The following is a 12,721-nucleotide window of genomic DNA, read 5'->3' on the forward strand; positions in this document are numbered from 1 at the left end:
TCCAAATTAGATCACCGAGTGATGCGCGTCGTAGAAAACTCTCTAGCGTTCTAAAATAACAAAGAGATTTTCTAAGTATCGGAACGTTTAACGAGTCTCTAGACTCGGCACATAATACCTATGCACGTATCATGTTTCGTGTTTCGTTTGTGAACCGTGTGTGATTTAAACAAGTACAATTGTGATACGATACACGAGTGAGCAATTACTTTCGTGTCATGTATTAATAACATACTTACAAGCAATTATTCCCGTAAGGGCATTTTGGTCAACAAACAAAGACTAACTAACCATTATTCCCCATAAGGGCAATTTGGTCAATTCATGGCAATCAAACTAGCAACTATTCCCCGCAAGGGTATTTTGGTCAAAATACAACAATTATATAAAAACTATCATATTTCATGCATTCCTACACAACTCAGCAGCTAGTTTCATTGTAACAGAATTTCTACTTGAAAGATTGTACTATTTCACCGATCATATCATCTCAATTAATTCACCAAAAATCACCACTGAAACATACATGTCTTAGGTTTCCAGAACATATTTTATATTATTTTTATTCCATATAGATTTCTCATAATGATCAAAACACTACAGTAAACTCATATCAGTCAGATTCATGCACAACAGAATGTTATTTGCAATTCCCGGTAAACGAAAAATCCAATAAATGCAAGACCACTTGGGTTTGGTTCCTAACTCAGTGAGTCAACTTCCAGAAGTGGAACCAACCCAATTGGCCTCGTAGTTCATGAGATATAGAATTTACAATATAACCTAACAGCAGGTCTAACAGCTCAGCTTTGCATCACGTTTTTGTAAAATCATAAAAGTATACTTCCACTTATCCAAAAATTACGAATTTATACTTTATAGAAACTAGACTCAACCTAGTTTACTGCAGTACTCACAATCTCAATCAATTTTCACGTTTACACTTCGTTACAGTCAGTTAAACATCGTATATATATTCTGTCCAGAATCTGTTCACATCAAAACTCAACATCATAACAATCTATGAACTATCATGCATCCATATAACCCTCTAGACACCATAACTACTATCCATGCATATAAATCACACCATACATACAAGATTAGGGTTTGTGTTTTAATTCAAATCAAGAACAACAATCAATCATGCAACAACATCAATCTAGTTATCAATCTATTATCCAACTAACAACTATCATATTGATCACATACATACATATAATCGGCTGAGTTAGGGTTTACATACAACCCATTAAACATCAAAATTACACAACAAGGAGGTAAGAGATGATCAAGTATACCTTCCTAGCACCTAGTTCTTGGATTAATCTCTTGATTGATGTGTGTGTGTGTGATGAAGGTGGACGGCAGCCGTGGATCAAGAGAGGGAGAGAGAGCCGATTTAGGGTTGTAGGTTAATAATAAGTTAGGGTTTGTTTATTAGTGATGTATTTATAATAATACAAGTTACACTCTAGTCCCTCTTCTTTCCAAGTGTTGTTTTTCTAGAACATTCCATCATACTTGCCCAATAAGTTAACATGACCATAGTTTTATCACATAGCACATAATCCTAACACATAATAATCACATAATTATTGTTTTTACGTTTATCGTTTATTTATCAATCGTTTGCGTCAACTCGTTTGCGTTTCGGTGCAAATCCCGAAAGACTACACATGTAGTAAGTGTTACGCGTCATTTAAACCCTAGTTTAAATGTAATGAAGTGTACGTTATAGATTCAACGATCTTAAAGTTTGAATTGACGGAGTTGAGTTAACGGAGTTAACCTGAAATTGACGATTGTCACATCATTCCCATGTTAAAGAATTTTCGTCCCGAAAATTTGAGTCAAGTCGTGATGAGAGTCTGAAAGAGTAAGAAGAAAAATTTTCAGTTTGTCATATCATCCCCTAGTAAAAAGAAATTTCGTCCCGAAATTTAATTCATACCTTCGGTGATGTTTGACGGTTTGCCGGGTTTCGCGGTTTTCGGTGTTTGGTTAGCCCTTCAAAAAGGTGAGGATACTTTTTCATCATTTGATCCTCGCGTTCCCACGTGAACTCCGGTCCACGTCTCGAGTTCCAACGAACCTTAACGATTGGAATTTTGCTGTGTTTGAGTGTTTTGGTTTCCCAATCCAAAACTTCGACTGGTTCCTCAATGAACCGTAACTGTTCATCAACTTGCAGTTCCTCCAAAGGGACTACTTGGGTTTCATCAGATAGGCATTTCTTTAAATTTGATACGTGGAATACATCGTGTACGCCACTGAGTTCTGTTGGTAGGTCCAGTCGGTACGCCACCGGACCAATGCGCTCAGTTATCCGGTACGGACCAACATACCGTGGGTTGAGTTTGTTTCGCTTACCAAAGCGAACTACACCTTTCCAAGGTGAGACTTTGAGTAACACCCGATCGTTCACTTTAAATTCGAGAGGTTTTCGGCGCTTGTCGGCGTAACTCTTTTGGCGATCCCGTGCTGCTGCCATGCGATTTCGGATTTGAACAATCTTTTCCGAGGTTTCGAGTACCAGTTCTGGACCAGTGATTTGGCTGTCACCCACCTCTGCCCAGCAGAGTGGTGATCGACACTTCCGTCCGTACAGCGCTTCAAACGGCGCTGCCTTAATACTTGCGTGGTAGCTGTTATTATACGAAAACTCTACCAAGGGTAAGTGGGGTTCCCAACTTTTTCCGAAATCTAAAACGCATGCACGCAACATATCCTCCAGGGTCTGAATAGTCCGTTCACTTTGCCCATCCGTCTGAGGATGGTATGCTGTACTCATATCGAGACGTGTGCCCAGTGCGCTTTGCAGCGACTTCCAAAAGTGTGAGGTAAAACGAGAATCTCGATCGGAAATGATCGAGACAGGCACTCCGTGTCTAGACACCACTTCTTTCATGTATACTCGAGTCAGTCTTTCCATTTTGTCCGTTTCCTTAATCGCTAGGAAATGTGCCGATTTAGTCAACCGGTCAACGATCACCCAGATGGTATCGCATCCCGTCGGTGTCTTAGGCAAACCCGTAATAAAATCCATTGAGATGTGCTCCCATTTCCACATTGGGAGTTCCGGTTGTTGCAGTAGACCAGATGGTTTCTGGTATTCAATCTTGACTCTGGCACAAGTCAAGCATTTGCTCACGTAGGTGGCAATGTCGGCTTTCATGTTCGGCCACCAGTAAAGTGCCTTTAAATCATGATACATTTTATCTGAGCCAGGGTGGATAGAATATCGGGACTTGTGAGCTTCGTCCATCACTAGAGTTCTCAACTCTCCGTATCGTGGAACCCAAATCCGGTTCTCAAAATATCGGACCCCGTCCGATCTGGTTTCAAGTTGCTTGTTCATGCCCCGCATGAGTTCCGATGGAAGATTTTCATCTTTCAAAGCTTCCAGTTGCGCATCGCGAATCTGATCGGGTAAGCTGGCATGAATCGTAAGTTGCAATGCTCTTACTCGTCTGGGTTTTTCTGTTTCTTTTCTGCTGAGGGCGTCGGCCACCACATTGGCCTTGCCCGGGTGGTACTTGATGGCACAATCATAATCTTTGAGCAGCTCGACCCAACGACGCTGTCGCATGTTCAGCTCCTTCTGATCGTAGATATGTTGGAGACTCTTGTGGTCGGTGTAAATGGTAAACTTGGTACCGTACAAGTAATGCCTCCATATCTTAAGAGCAAACACCACAGCTCCGAGTTCCAAATCATGGGTCGTGTAGTTCTTCTCGTGAACCCGTAGTTGTCTAGAGGCGTAGGCTATAACCTTCTCGAGTTGCATCAGCACACAACCGAGACCTTGTATAGATGCGTCACAGTGTACCTCAAAATTTTCTGTTCCCTCGGGGAGGGCTAAAATAGGGGCGCTACAAAGCTTGGTTTTCAACAGTTGGAAAGCGGATTCTTGCGCGTCACCCCAGTTGCACTTAGTGCCCTTGTGAGTCAAAGCGGTGAGGGGTTGAGCAATCTTTGAAAATCCCTCGATGAAACGCCGATAGTAGCCGGCCAGTCCTAGGAATTGTCGCACTTCAGTCGGAGTCTTAGGTGCTTCCCAGTTTTTGATGGCCTCTACCTTACCGGGATCGACATGGATACCATTCTCGTTGATCACATGTCCTAAAAAGTGAACCTCGCGAAGCCAAAATTCACATTTCGAGACTTTAGCATACAGTTGTTCCTTCTTCAGTAGTTCCAGAATTATCCTTAAGTGCTCTTCGTGGTCAGTCTCGTTCTTGGAGTAGACAAGAATATCATCGATGAAAACAATCACGAACTTGTCGAGGTACGCCTTGCATACTCGATTCATGAGATCCATAAATACGGCTGGCGCGTTGGTTAGGCCAAAAGGCATAACCGAGAACTCGTAGTGACCATACCGTGTTCTGAAAGCCGTCTTTGAAATATCTTCTTCGCGCACTCTCAACTGGTGGTAACCGGATCGTAGATCGATCTTCGAGTAGTAACTCGATCCCTGAAGCTGGTCAAATAAATCATCAATTCGGGGTAAAGGATAACGGTTCTTGACCGTCACCTTGTTCAATTCCCGGTAGTCGATGCACATTCGGAAAGTCCCGTCTTTCTTTCGAACAAACAAGACAGGGGCTCCCCATGGCGATGAGCTAGGTCGGATAAAACCCTTATCCAACAAATCTTGCAACTGAGTGGACAACTCCTGAAGTTCCGCCGGTGCGAGTGGATACGGGGCTCGTGCTATGGGTGCTGCACCGGGTGTCAACTCGATTTGGAATTCGACTTGACGAATAGGAGGGAGTCCGGGCAAATCCTCCGGGAAAACTTCCGGAAAGTCTCGCACAACCGGTATGTCTTCAATTCGTTTCTCCTCCGCGGGTTTCTCAACAATCTGCGCCAAAATTGCCGGATGACCCTTTCGTAGATACTTCTGTGCTTTCATAAGGGTGATGATGCTGTTGGTCATGCCGCTTCTCTCGCCTCGGACCGAAATGATCTCGCCGGAAGGGGTGGTAATATGGACTATTTTATCATGGCATATAATCTCCGCTCGGTTCTCGGATAACCAGTCCATGCCGACAACGACATCGAAACTACTAAGCGTAAAAGGAATAAGGTCGATGTCAAAAACATGACCTGACAGTTTCAACTTACATCCCGCAAGTATATGAGTTGTTACTACAGTTTTACCATTAGCTAATTCAACAGGAAACTTAGCGTCTAATGGGGTTGGAGTAAGGTCTAAAAGTTGGCTAAAGGCTTTCGACACAAAACTCCTATCAGCTCCAGTGTCAAACAAAATGGAAGCAAAATAATCGTTTACAGGGAACTTACCGGACACCACATGCGGATCATTGCGGGCTTGACCCGATCCAATCACAAACGCTCTTCCTTTGCCATTTCCTCCACCGTTAGTGCCACTTCCATTGCCCCCATTGTTGTCATTATGTTTCAGCTTGGGGCAATCCTTCCGGAAATGACCTTCCTGTCCACATTCAAAACATCCCTTAGTCGTCATCGGTTGCTTAGGAGCACCCTTTGCCGCAAGGTCTCCTCTACATTCTTTCGCTTGGTGACCTATCTTTCCGCATCTTTGACACTTGACACGGTCACACTGGCCAACATGATGATAGTTGCACCTGTTGCACTTTGGATACTTCCCAGCATATCCGCTCGAAACCTGCCCGCTACCGTTGTTGTTGGAGTTGTTGTTGTTGTGATTCTGAGTGTTAAAGCTCCGGGTGAACTCGGGTTTACGGTAGTGTTGTTGCGGTGGGAGGTTCGAGGATGAAGATCTGGTGTTGTCGAACTTTCTCTTCCCGCTGTTCGGGTTGCTGTTGTTGTTACTGTTGCTGGCGTGGTCATTACTCGGGTTGTCACGGGCTTTAACAGTCGAACCCCTCGGTGGTAACGCACCCTGGGTCACAGCCTGATCCGTCAGTTTGTGAGCCAAACGGATCGCTTGTTGGATCGTGGCTGGTCTGGAAGACGTCACCATACCCTGAATCTGTGGTGCTAACCCATCAATGTACATCTCTATTCTCTTGCTCGGCGGATCCACCATCCGCGGACACATCACTGCCAACTCGTGCGAACGAGTAGTGTAGGCTTCAATCTCTGAACCCACCATTTTCAACGACCAAAACTCCGACTCTAACTTCGAAATTTCTTCCCTCGGACAGTACTCCTCTCGCATCATGTTTTTGAACTCCTCCCAGTTCATCGCGTTAGCCAGTTCCAATCCAAGGATCTGGACGTTCGAATTCCACCAAGTGAGGGCGGAATCCTCAAGTGTCCCAGCAGCGAATTTGACCCTACTGGCAGGGGGACAGTTACACATCTCAAAGGCCGACTCGGCCTTCTCAGCCCAACGCAGGAAGCCTATAGCTCCCTCAGTGCCCTTAAACGTACTGGGCTTGCAGTCAAGGTAGTTCTTGAAGGTACATGTTCCATTCGGACCTCCTGTTTGATTTTGAACGTGTGCAGCTAAAGCGGCAGCAACATGGTCATTCAGCAGGGTTTGGAGTTCAGCTGCAGTCATGCTGATGTTACCACGTCCTCGTCCAGCGTTTCTTCCGGCCATTTCCCCTCCATCTAAGTGTCATCATCACTAGATGTCGTCATCGGAGGACACCTCTGAATGTGCCTCCTCCTCAGCCGGTTCCTCCTCCGGCTCCTCTTCGGGATCTTCCTCGGGATCCTCCTCAGGCTCCTCTTCGGGATCTTCTTCAGGTTCCTCTTCAGGCTCTGCCTCGGGTTCTGCTGCGTTCTGGGCAAGTTGCATTTGTAGGATATCGCAACGTTCTAATGCTATTTCGGTTCGGGTCCTTGCTTCTTGGAGTTGCGCTTTCAAGTCTATCATTTCGGCTTGCATCTTCATCATAACCTTCGTTTGTTGCTCACTAGTCTCTTGCATTTCTTTCGTTGCCGCTGCCATGCGGGCGATCTCCTCCTGAGTCTCGGTTCCATCTTTAAACAGTCTGGCAACATTTTCTCTAGTGTAGCGCATGTAACCCACATCACGCTCCAAACAAGAAACGACAGCTGCGAGAACTCGCTCTACAGGTTCGGGTATAGGTGGTAGAGTGTTAGGGTAAGCAGGGTGGTTCGGGTGAGGCAATGGGGGAACTTGTTCACGGTAGACCATACGTCTGATCATGTTGGGGTACCACTCCCAGCTAACGTCGTTGTCATACAAGCCTCCGGATAGGCGGTACCTCTTCGGTGCAGGAGCTTCGAGTTCCGGGACTACGTGGGGTGGCGAGGCAGTAGGTAACTGCGGTTCCTTCCCGTGAGCATGCGTCATCGAATCGGATGATGATGAGGGTGGCGTCGACATTTCTACAGGTAAGCCGTGTATATGCGCGCGTATGAGCGAAAGAGGTAAGAGATAAGATTACAAGACTACACAAACCTATGCAGTGCGTATTATTATAACTAATGGGTCGTCGCGGTTATAGTCTAGTATGCATGCAGTTTCTAGTTCGCTATAACCAATGGCTCTGATACCAATCTGTCACACCCTCAAAATCCACTAACGGAGTTTTACCGTCAGAGGGTGTGAACTGGCAGGATCGGATTCATTAGTTATAACCAAACTAAAGAAAAACGTTTAAATGAAAGTAAATGCGGAAGCGTAAAACCTTAATTCAAAAGTTGCGTCACGCAGGACGACTTAAAACCAAATGTAACTGTTAAAATTAAGTTTGCAGAATAAAAGTGTTTTCATTAATGCATGCTCCTAAACCGCGCGCCCGCCTCGGCTACCTGAGAATAACATACTAAAAGGGGTCAACACGAGGTTGGTGAGTTCACAAGTTATATAAGATAAATCGTTTAGCGTTTGAGTTCAGCGTTTTCGTTAAGTGTTTTGCGTAACCACGTTACGGCGTTTAAAAGTTTTGCGTAACCACGTTACGGCGTTTAAGTGTGTAACCACGTTACAGCGTTTAAGTGTGTAACCACGTTACAGCGTTTAAGTGTGTAACCACGTTACAGCGTTTAAGTGTGTAACCACGTTACAGCGTTTAAGTGTTACCAGATAATGTTATGTCAAATTATATATCGATAGGTAGCTAATCTATACAACAAGTATTACTAAGTGGTTCGAGACCGAAGCTGACTGTTTATCAAGTGCCCGTCACCAGGTCAACCCAGACCATGGTAAGTGTTAGCCAAAAATTACACCCACTCAACCTCCAGTTGAGCTTAGCGTCGGGTGGGGTTTGTCAAACCCAGTAGTACTACTCAACAGTGACTCGCTACTCCAAATATTAACCGGTTCGATGCGTGGGACTTCAAGGGTTACGTGCCGCTTAGCCTCTACAAGTGATATATATAATTTATAACAAAATCTTAAATATGTGTTTATCTCAAAAATGCGTTTATCGGAGTATGTTATCTCCCCCAAGTGAAAAACGTTTGAAAACAGTTCAAAGAGCGGGGTAAGTGAACTCACTGTTTGCGAAGAATATTCCAAATTAGATCACCGAGTGATGCGCGTCGTAGAAAACTCTCTAGCGTTCTAAAATAACAAAGAGATTTTCTAAGTATCGGAACGTTTAACGAGTCTCTAGACTCGGCACATAATACCTATGCACGTATCATGTTTCGTGTTTCGTTTGTGAACCGTGTGTGATTTAAACAAGTACAATTGTGATACGATACACGAGTGAGCAATTACTTTCGTGTCATGTATTAATAACATACTTACAAGCAATTATTCCCGTAAGGGCATTTTGGTCAACAAACAAAGACTAACTAACCATTATTCCCCATAAGGGCAATTTGGTCAATTCATGGCAATCAAACTAGCAACTATTCCCCGCAAGGGTATTTTGGTCAAAATACAACAATTATATAAAAACTATCATATTTCATGCATTCCTACACAACTCAGCAGCTAGTTTCATTGTGACAGAATTTCTACTTGAAAGATTGTACTATTTCACCGATCATATCATCTCAATTAATTCACCAAAAATCACCACTGAAACATACATGTCTTAGGTTTCCAGAACATATTTTATATTATTTTTATTCCATATAGATTTCTCATAATGATCAAAACACTACAGTAAACTCATATCAGTCAGATTCATGCACAACAGAATGTTATTTGCAATTCCCGGTAAACGAAAAATCCAATAAATGCAAGACCACTTGGGTTTGGTTCCTAACTCAGTGAGTCAACTTCCAGAAGTGGAACCAACCCAATTGGCCTCGTAGTTCATGAGATATAGAATTTACAATATAACCTAACAGCAGGTCTAACAGCTCAGCGTTGCATCACGTTTTTGTAAAATCATAAAAGTATACTTCCACTTATCCAAAAATTACGAATTTATACTTTATAGAAACTAGACTCAACCTAGTTTACTGCAGTACTCACAATCTCAATCAATTTTCACGTTTACACTTCGTTACAGTCAGTTAAACATCGTATATATATTCTGTCCAGAATCTGTTCACATCAAAACTCAACATCATAACAATCTATGAACTATCATGCATCCATATAACCCTCTAGACACCATAACTACTATCCATGCATATAAATCACACCATACATACAAGATTAGGGTTTGTGTTTTAATTCAAATCAAGAACAACAATCAATCATGCAACAACATCAATCTAGTTATCAATCTATTATCCAACTAACAACTATCATATTGATCACATACATACATATAATCGGCTGAGTTAGGGTTTACATACAACCCATTAAACATCAAAATTACACAACAAGGAGGTAAGAGATGATCAAGTATACCTTCCTAGCACCTAGTTCTTGGATTAATCTCTTGATTGATGTGTGTGTGTGTGATGAAGGTGGACGGCAGCCGTGGATCAAGAGAGGGAGAGAGAGCCGATTTAGGGTTGTAGGTTAATAATAAGTTAGGGTTTGTTTATTAGTGATGTATTTATAATAATACAAGTTACACTCTAGTCCCTCTTCTTTCCAAGTGTTGTTTTTCTAGAACATTCCATCATACTTGCCCAATAAGTTAACATGACCATAGTTTTATCACATAGCACATAATCCTAACACATAATAATCACATAATTATTGTTTTTACGTTTATCGTTTATTTATCAATCGTTTGCGTCAACTCGTTTGCGTTTCGGTGCAAATCCCGAAAGACTACACATGTAGTAAGTGTTACGCGTCATTTAAACCCTAGTTTAAATGTAATGAAGTGTACGTTATAGATTCAACGATCTTAAAGTTTGAATTGACGGAGTTGAGTTAACGGAGTTAACCTGAAATTGACGATTGTCACAACTTATATGTTGACTTTCCTTGACCACATACATTTACGTTGACCTTGTTTTTCATACACATCCGTTGGACAAGAAAAGATATACGTTGACTGTGTTTGACCAAAATGGAAAACCTAAGTGCATTTGTGTCACAGCCGTCTATCCTACTTCAAAACATTAACTTGGAAAATGAAATGGGGACAACCAACAAGCCTCCTAAGCTACTCAAAATGGAAGATTATCCATCGTGGGCTAACAAGTTTGAGGCGTCTGTTCAAGCCTTGAACTACGAAACATGGACCGCTATGGAGGAAGAGTATATTATCCCTAAGAATGAAAATGGGGAAAATTACCGATTGTCTCAAATTGCTGATGTGGAATAATCTTTGCTCTTAAAAGATAAGAAAATGTTAAATCTCTTTCAACAAGCCATCAAAGCCGAGATCTTTCAGCTATTGCAGCATAATGGTTTTTGTTATTCAATATGGCATGCATTGTTGAACAAAGATCGTGGAAACCCTGATATGAGGAAGAGTAAAATAGCATGCTCAAGAAAGAATTCGATATATTTACTCAGGTTAAGGGTGAATCTTTCGTACAGTTGATTGAGAGATACTGATACCTGGTGAATGAAATGAAAACCTGAGTATGAATACATTAATAAGCTTGCTGACGTATTACTAGAAGAATGGGGTACTTTTATCATAATTCAGCAATCAAATCCCATTGCTTATGCTCGTCTAAATCTTGCAAGTTTTATCGAGAAGCTTGAAGCTCATGACCTGAAGCTCAGAAAGAAGCAAAATATGAAATCACCCGCAATATCACAAGATATGGAATTATACTACAAGGGTTCACAATCAAGTTCTTCAAATCCCAAGATTCCCACTGCATTTTGGGCTGAAAAACTGGTCAAGACTTTGCAACTAGTGTACCCGTTACTTTTTATACTCAACAATATAGTAGTAGTTACTCAGGGACCATTCCGGTGTCTCAAACTTCTAACACACAAGACCCTGCTGTATTACAGTGCAACATAGCTGTAAATTTGAAGAAAACTGGGTGCCTAACCACTAAAACTATCAAGGAACATATGAAATTTCTAGGTTCAGTTCTGGAATCTTATGAATGTTTGGTTGCCGGACGAATTAGCAACTACAATATGACAAAAGAAGATTATGATCAGATCAACCCAGAAGAGATGGAGATGATTGACATCCGTTGGTGCATGGCAAGTGTGATAAGAAGAGCACAAAGGTTCAAAGAAATCACTGGAAGGAATGTGCTAGATGGTATAACATCAAAGTTAGGCTTTGATAAGTCTAAAGTGAGATGTTTTTGTTGCAAAGAGAAAGGACATTTCAAGAGGGAATGCACTAGCAAAAATGTGGAGGATAATTCTGCAAATTCTTTTGGATGGGATTACTACAAGCAAGCAATATATCACCATCCAGAGAGAGAATCATCAAAGGGAAAGAAGCCTACTGAAGCATCAACTTCACAGCAAAAGGCAGCTATTGCTCAAGTCGATGAAGGTTTCAATTGGAACTCGGTGTTCCAAGCTAATGTGGCTCAAGTGGTTGACGAAGATAAACAAAAGAATATAGATGAGAATATGGTTGAGGATAAGGTTGAGAATGAGATTGAGACTGTAATTAAAGAGTCTTATGAGAAGGTAGATGGTTTGGTTGAAGATGAAGTGGTTAATGATGAGGGCTTGGACAAGGTGTTGAAGGATGTGAATGAAGAAAGTGACAAGGTGGTGCAAGAAGTTGATAATAATACTTCCGATGATGAACTTCCTCGAACATATGATAAGATTCATGAGGTTCCTTCTAACTATCTTATTTCATTATTTCCACCAGATATTATAGAGTTTTGCAGGATGGTTTTACAAAGAAGATGTACCTCAAGGTAAGATTGACTTTGGAGTGGAAGAGGATGAAGAAATTCCAGAAGTCAACAAATCCGATGATAAGGAGGAATAAGCTACTATTGAGGAAAAGTTCGTTGAAAGTGTGGTGGAAGACATCACTGATGAAGATTCAGAAATTTCAAGTGATGAACCAACCGATCAAGCATTCATGGCAAATGAAATTAAAGAGTTAAAAAGACTCTTGAAATTAAAGAGTTAAAAAGACACTATGACAAGTCATTGTTTGATCTGAATGTTGTTAATGAGGCGTATTTGAAACTTCAATCGTGTAAAAAGAATTTATGGAAAGGATTTTACAAGACCAGAAAACCATTTCAATGTTAAAACACACGGTTGAAGACAAACAAATTGCTATCAACAGACACATAGACGAAAATGCAGCACACAAACTTGAGCATCAAACACTCAAGATTGAGACTGAAAGGGTTAATTTGAAATTAGTAAGCTATGATGCATTGTCATATGTTCTTGATCACATCATTCCAAAACAATCAATAAAACATAAGGATAATGAGACTGAGAACATAAAAGAGGATTATC

The sequence above is a fragment of the Bidens hawaiensis genome, unplaced genomic scaffold (genome assembly GCF_021521415.1).
Source record: "Bidens hawaiensis isolate Kalapana, Puna unplaced genomic scaffold, B.hawaiensis_p1.1 tig00012955_1, whole genome shotgun sequence".
NCBI classification, from domain to species: domain Eukaryota; kingdom Viridiplantae; phylum Streptophyta; class Magnoliopsida; order Asterales; family Asteraceae; genus Bidens; species Bidens hawaiensis.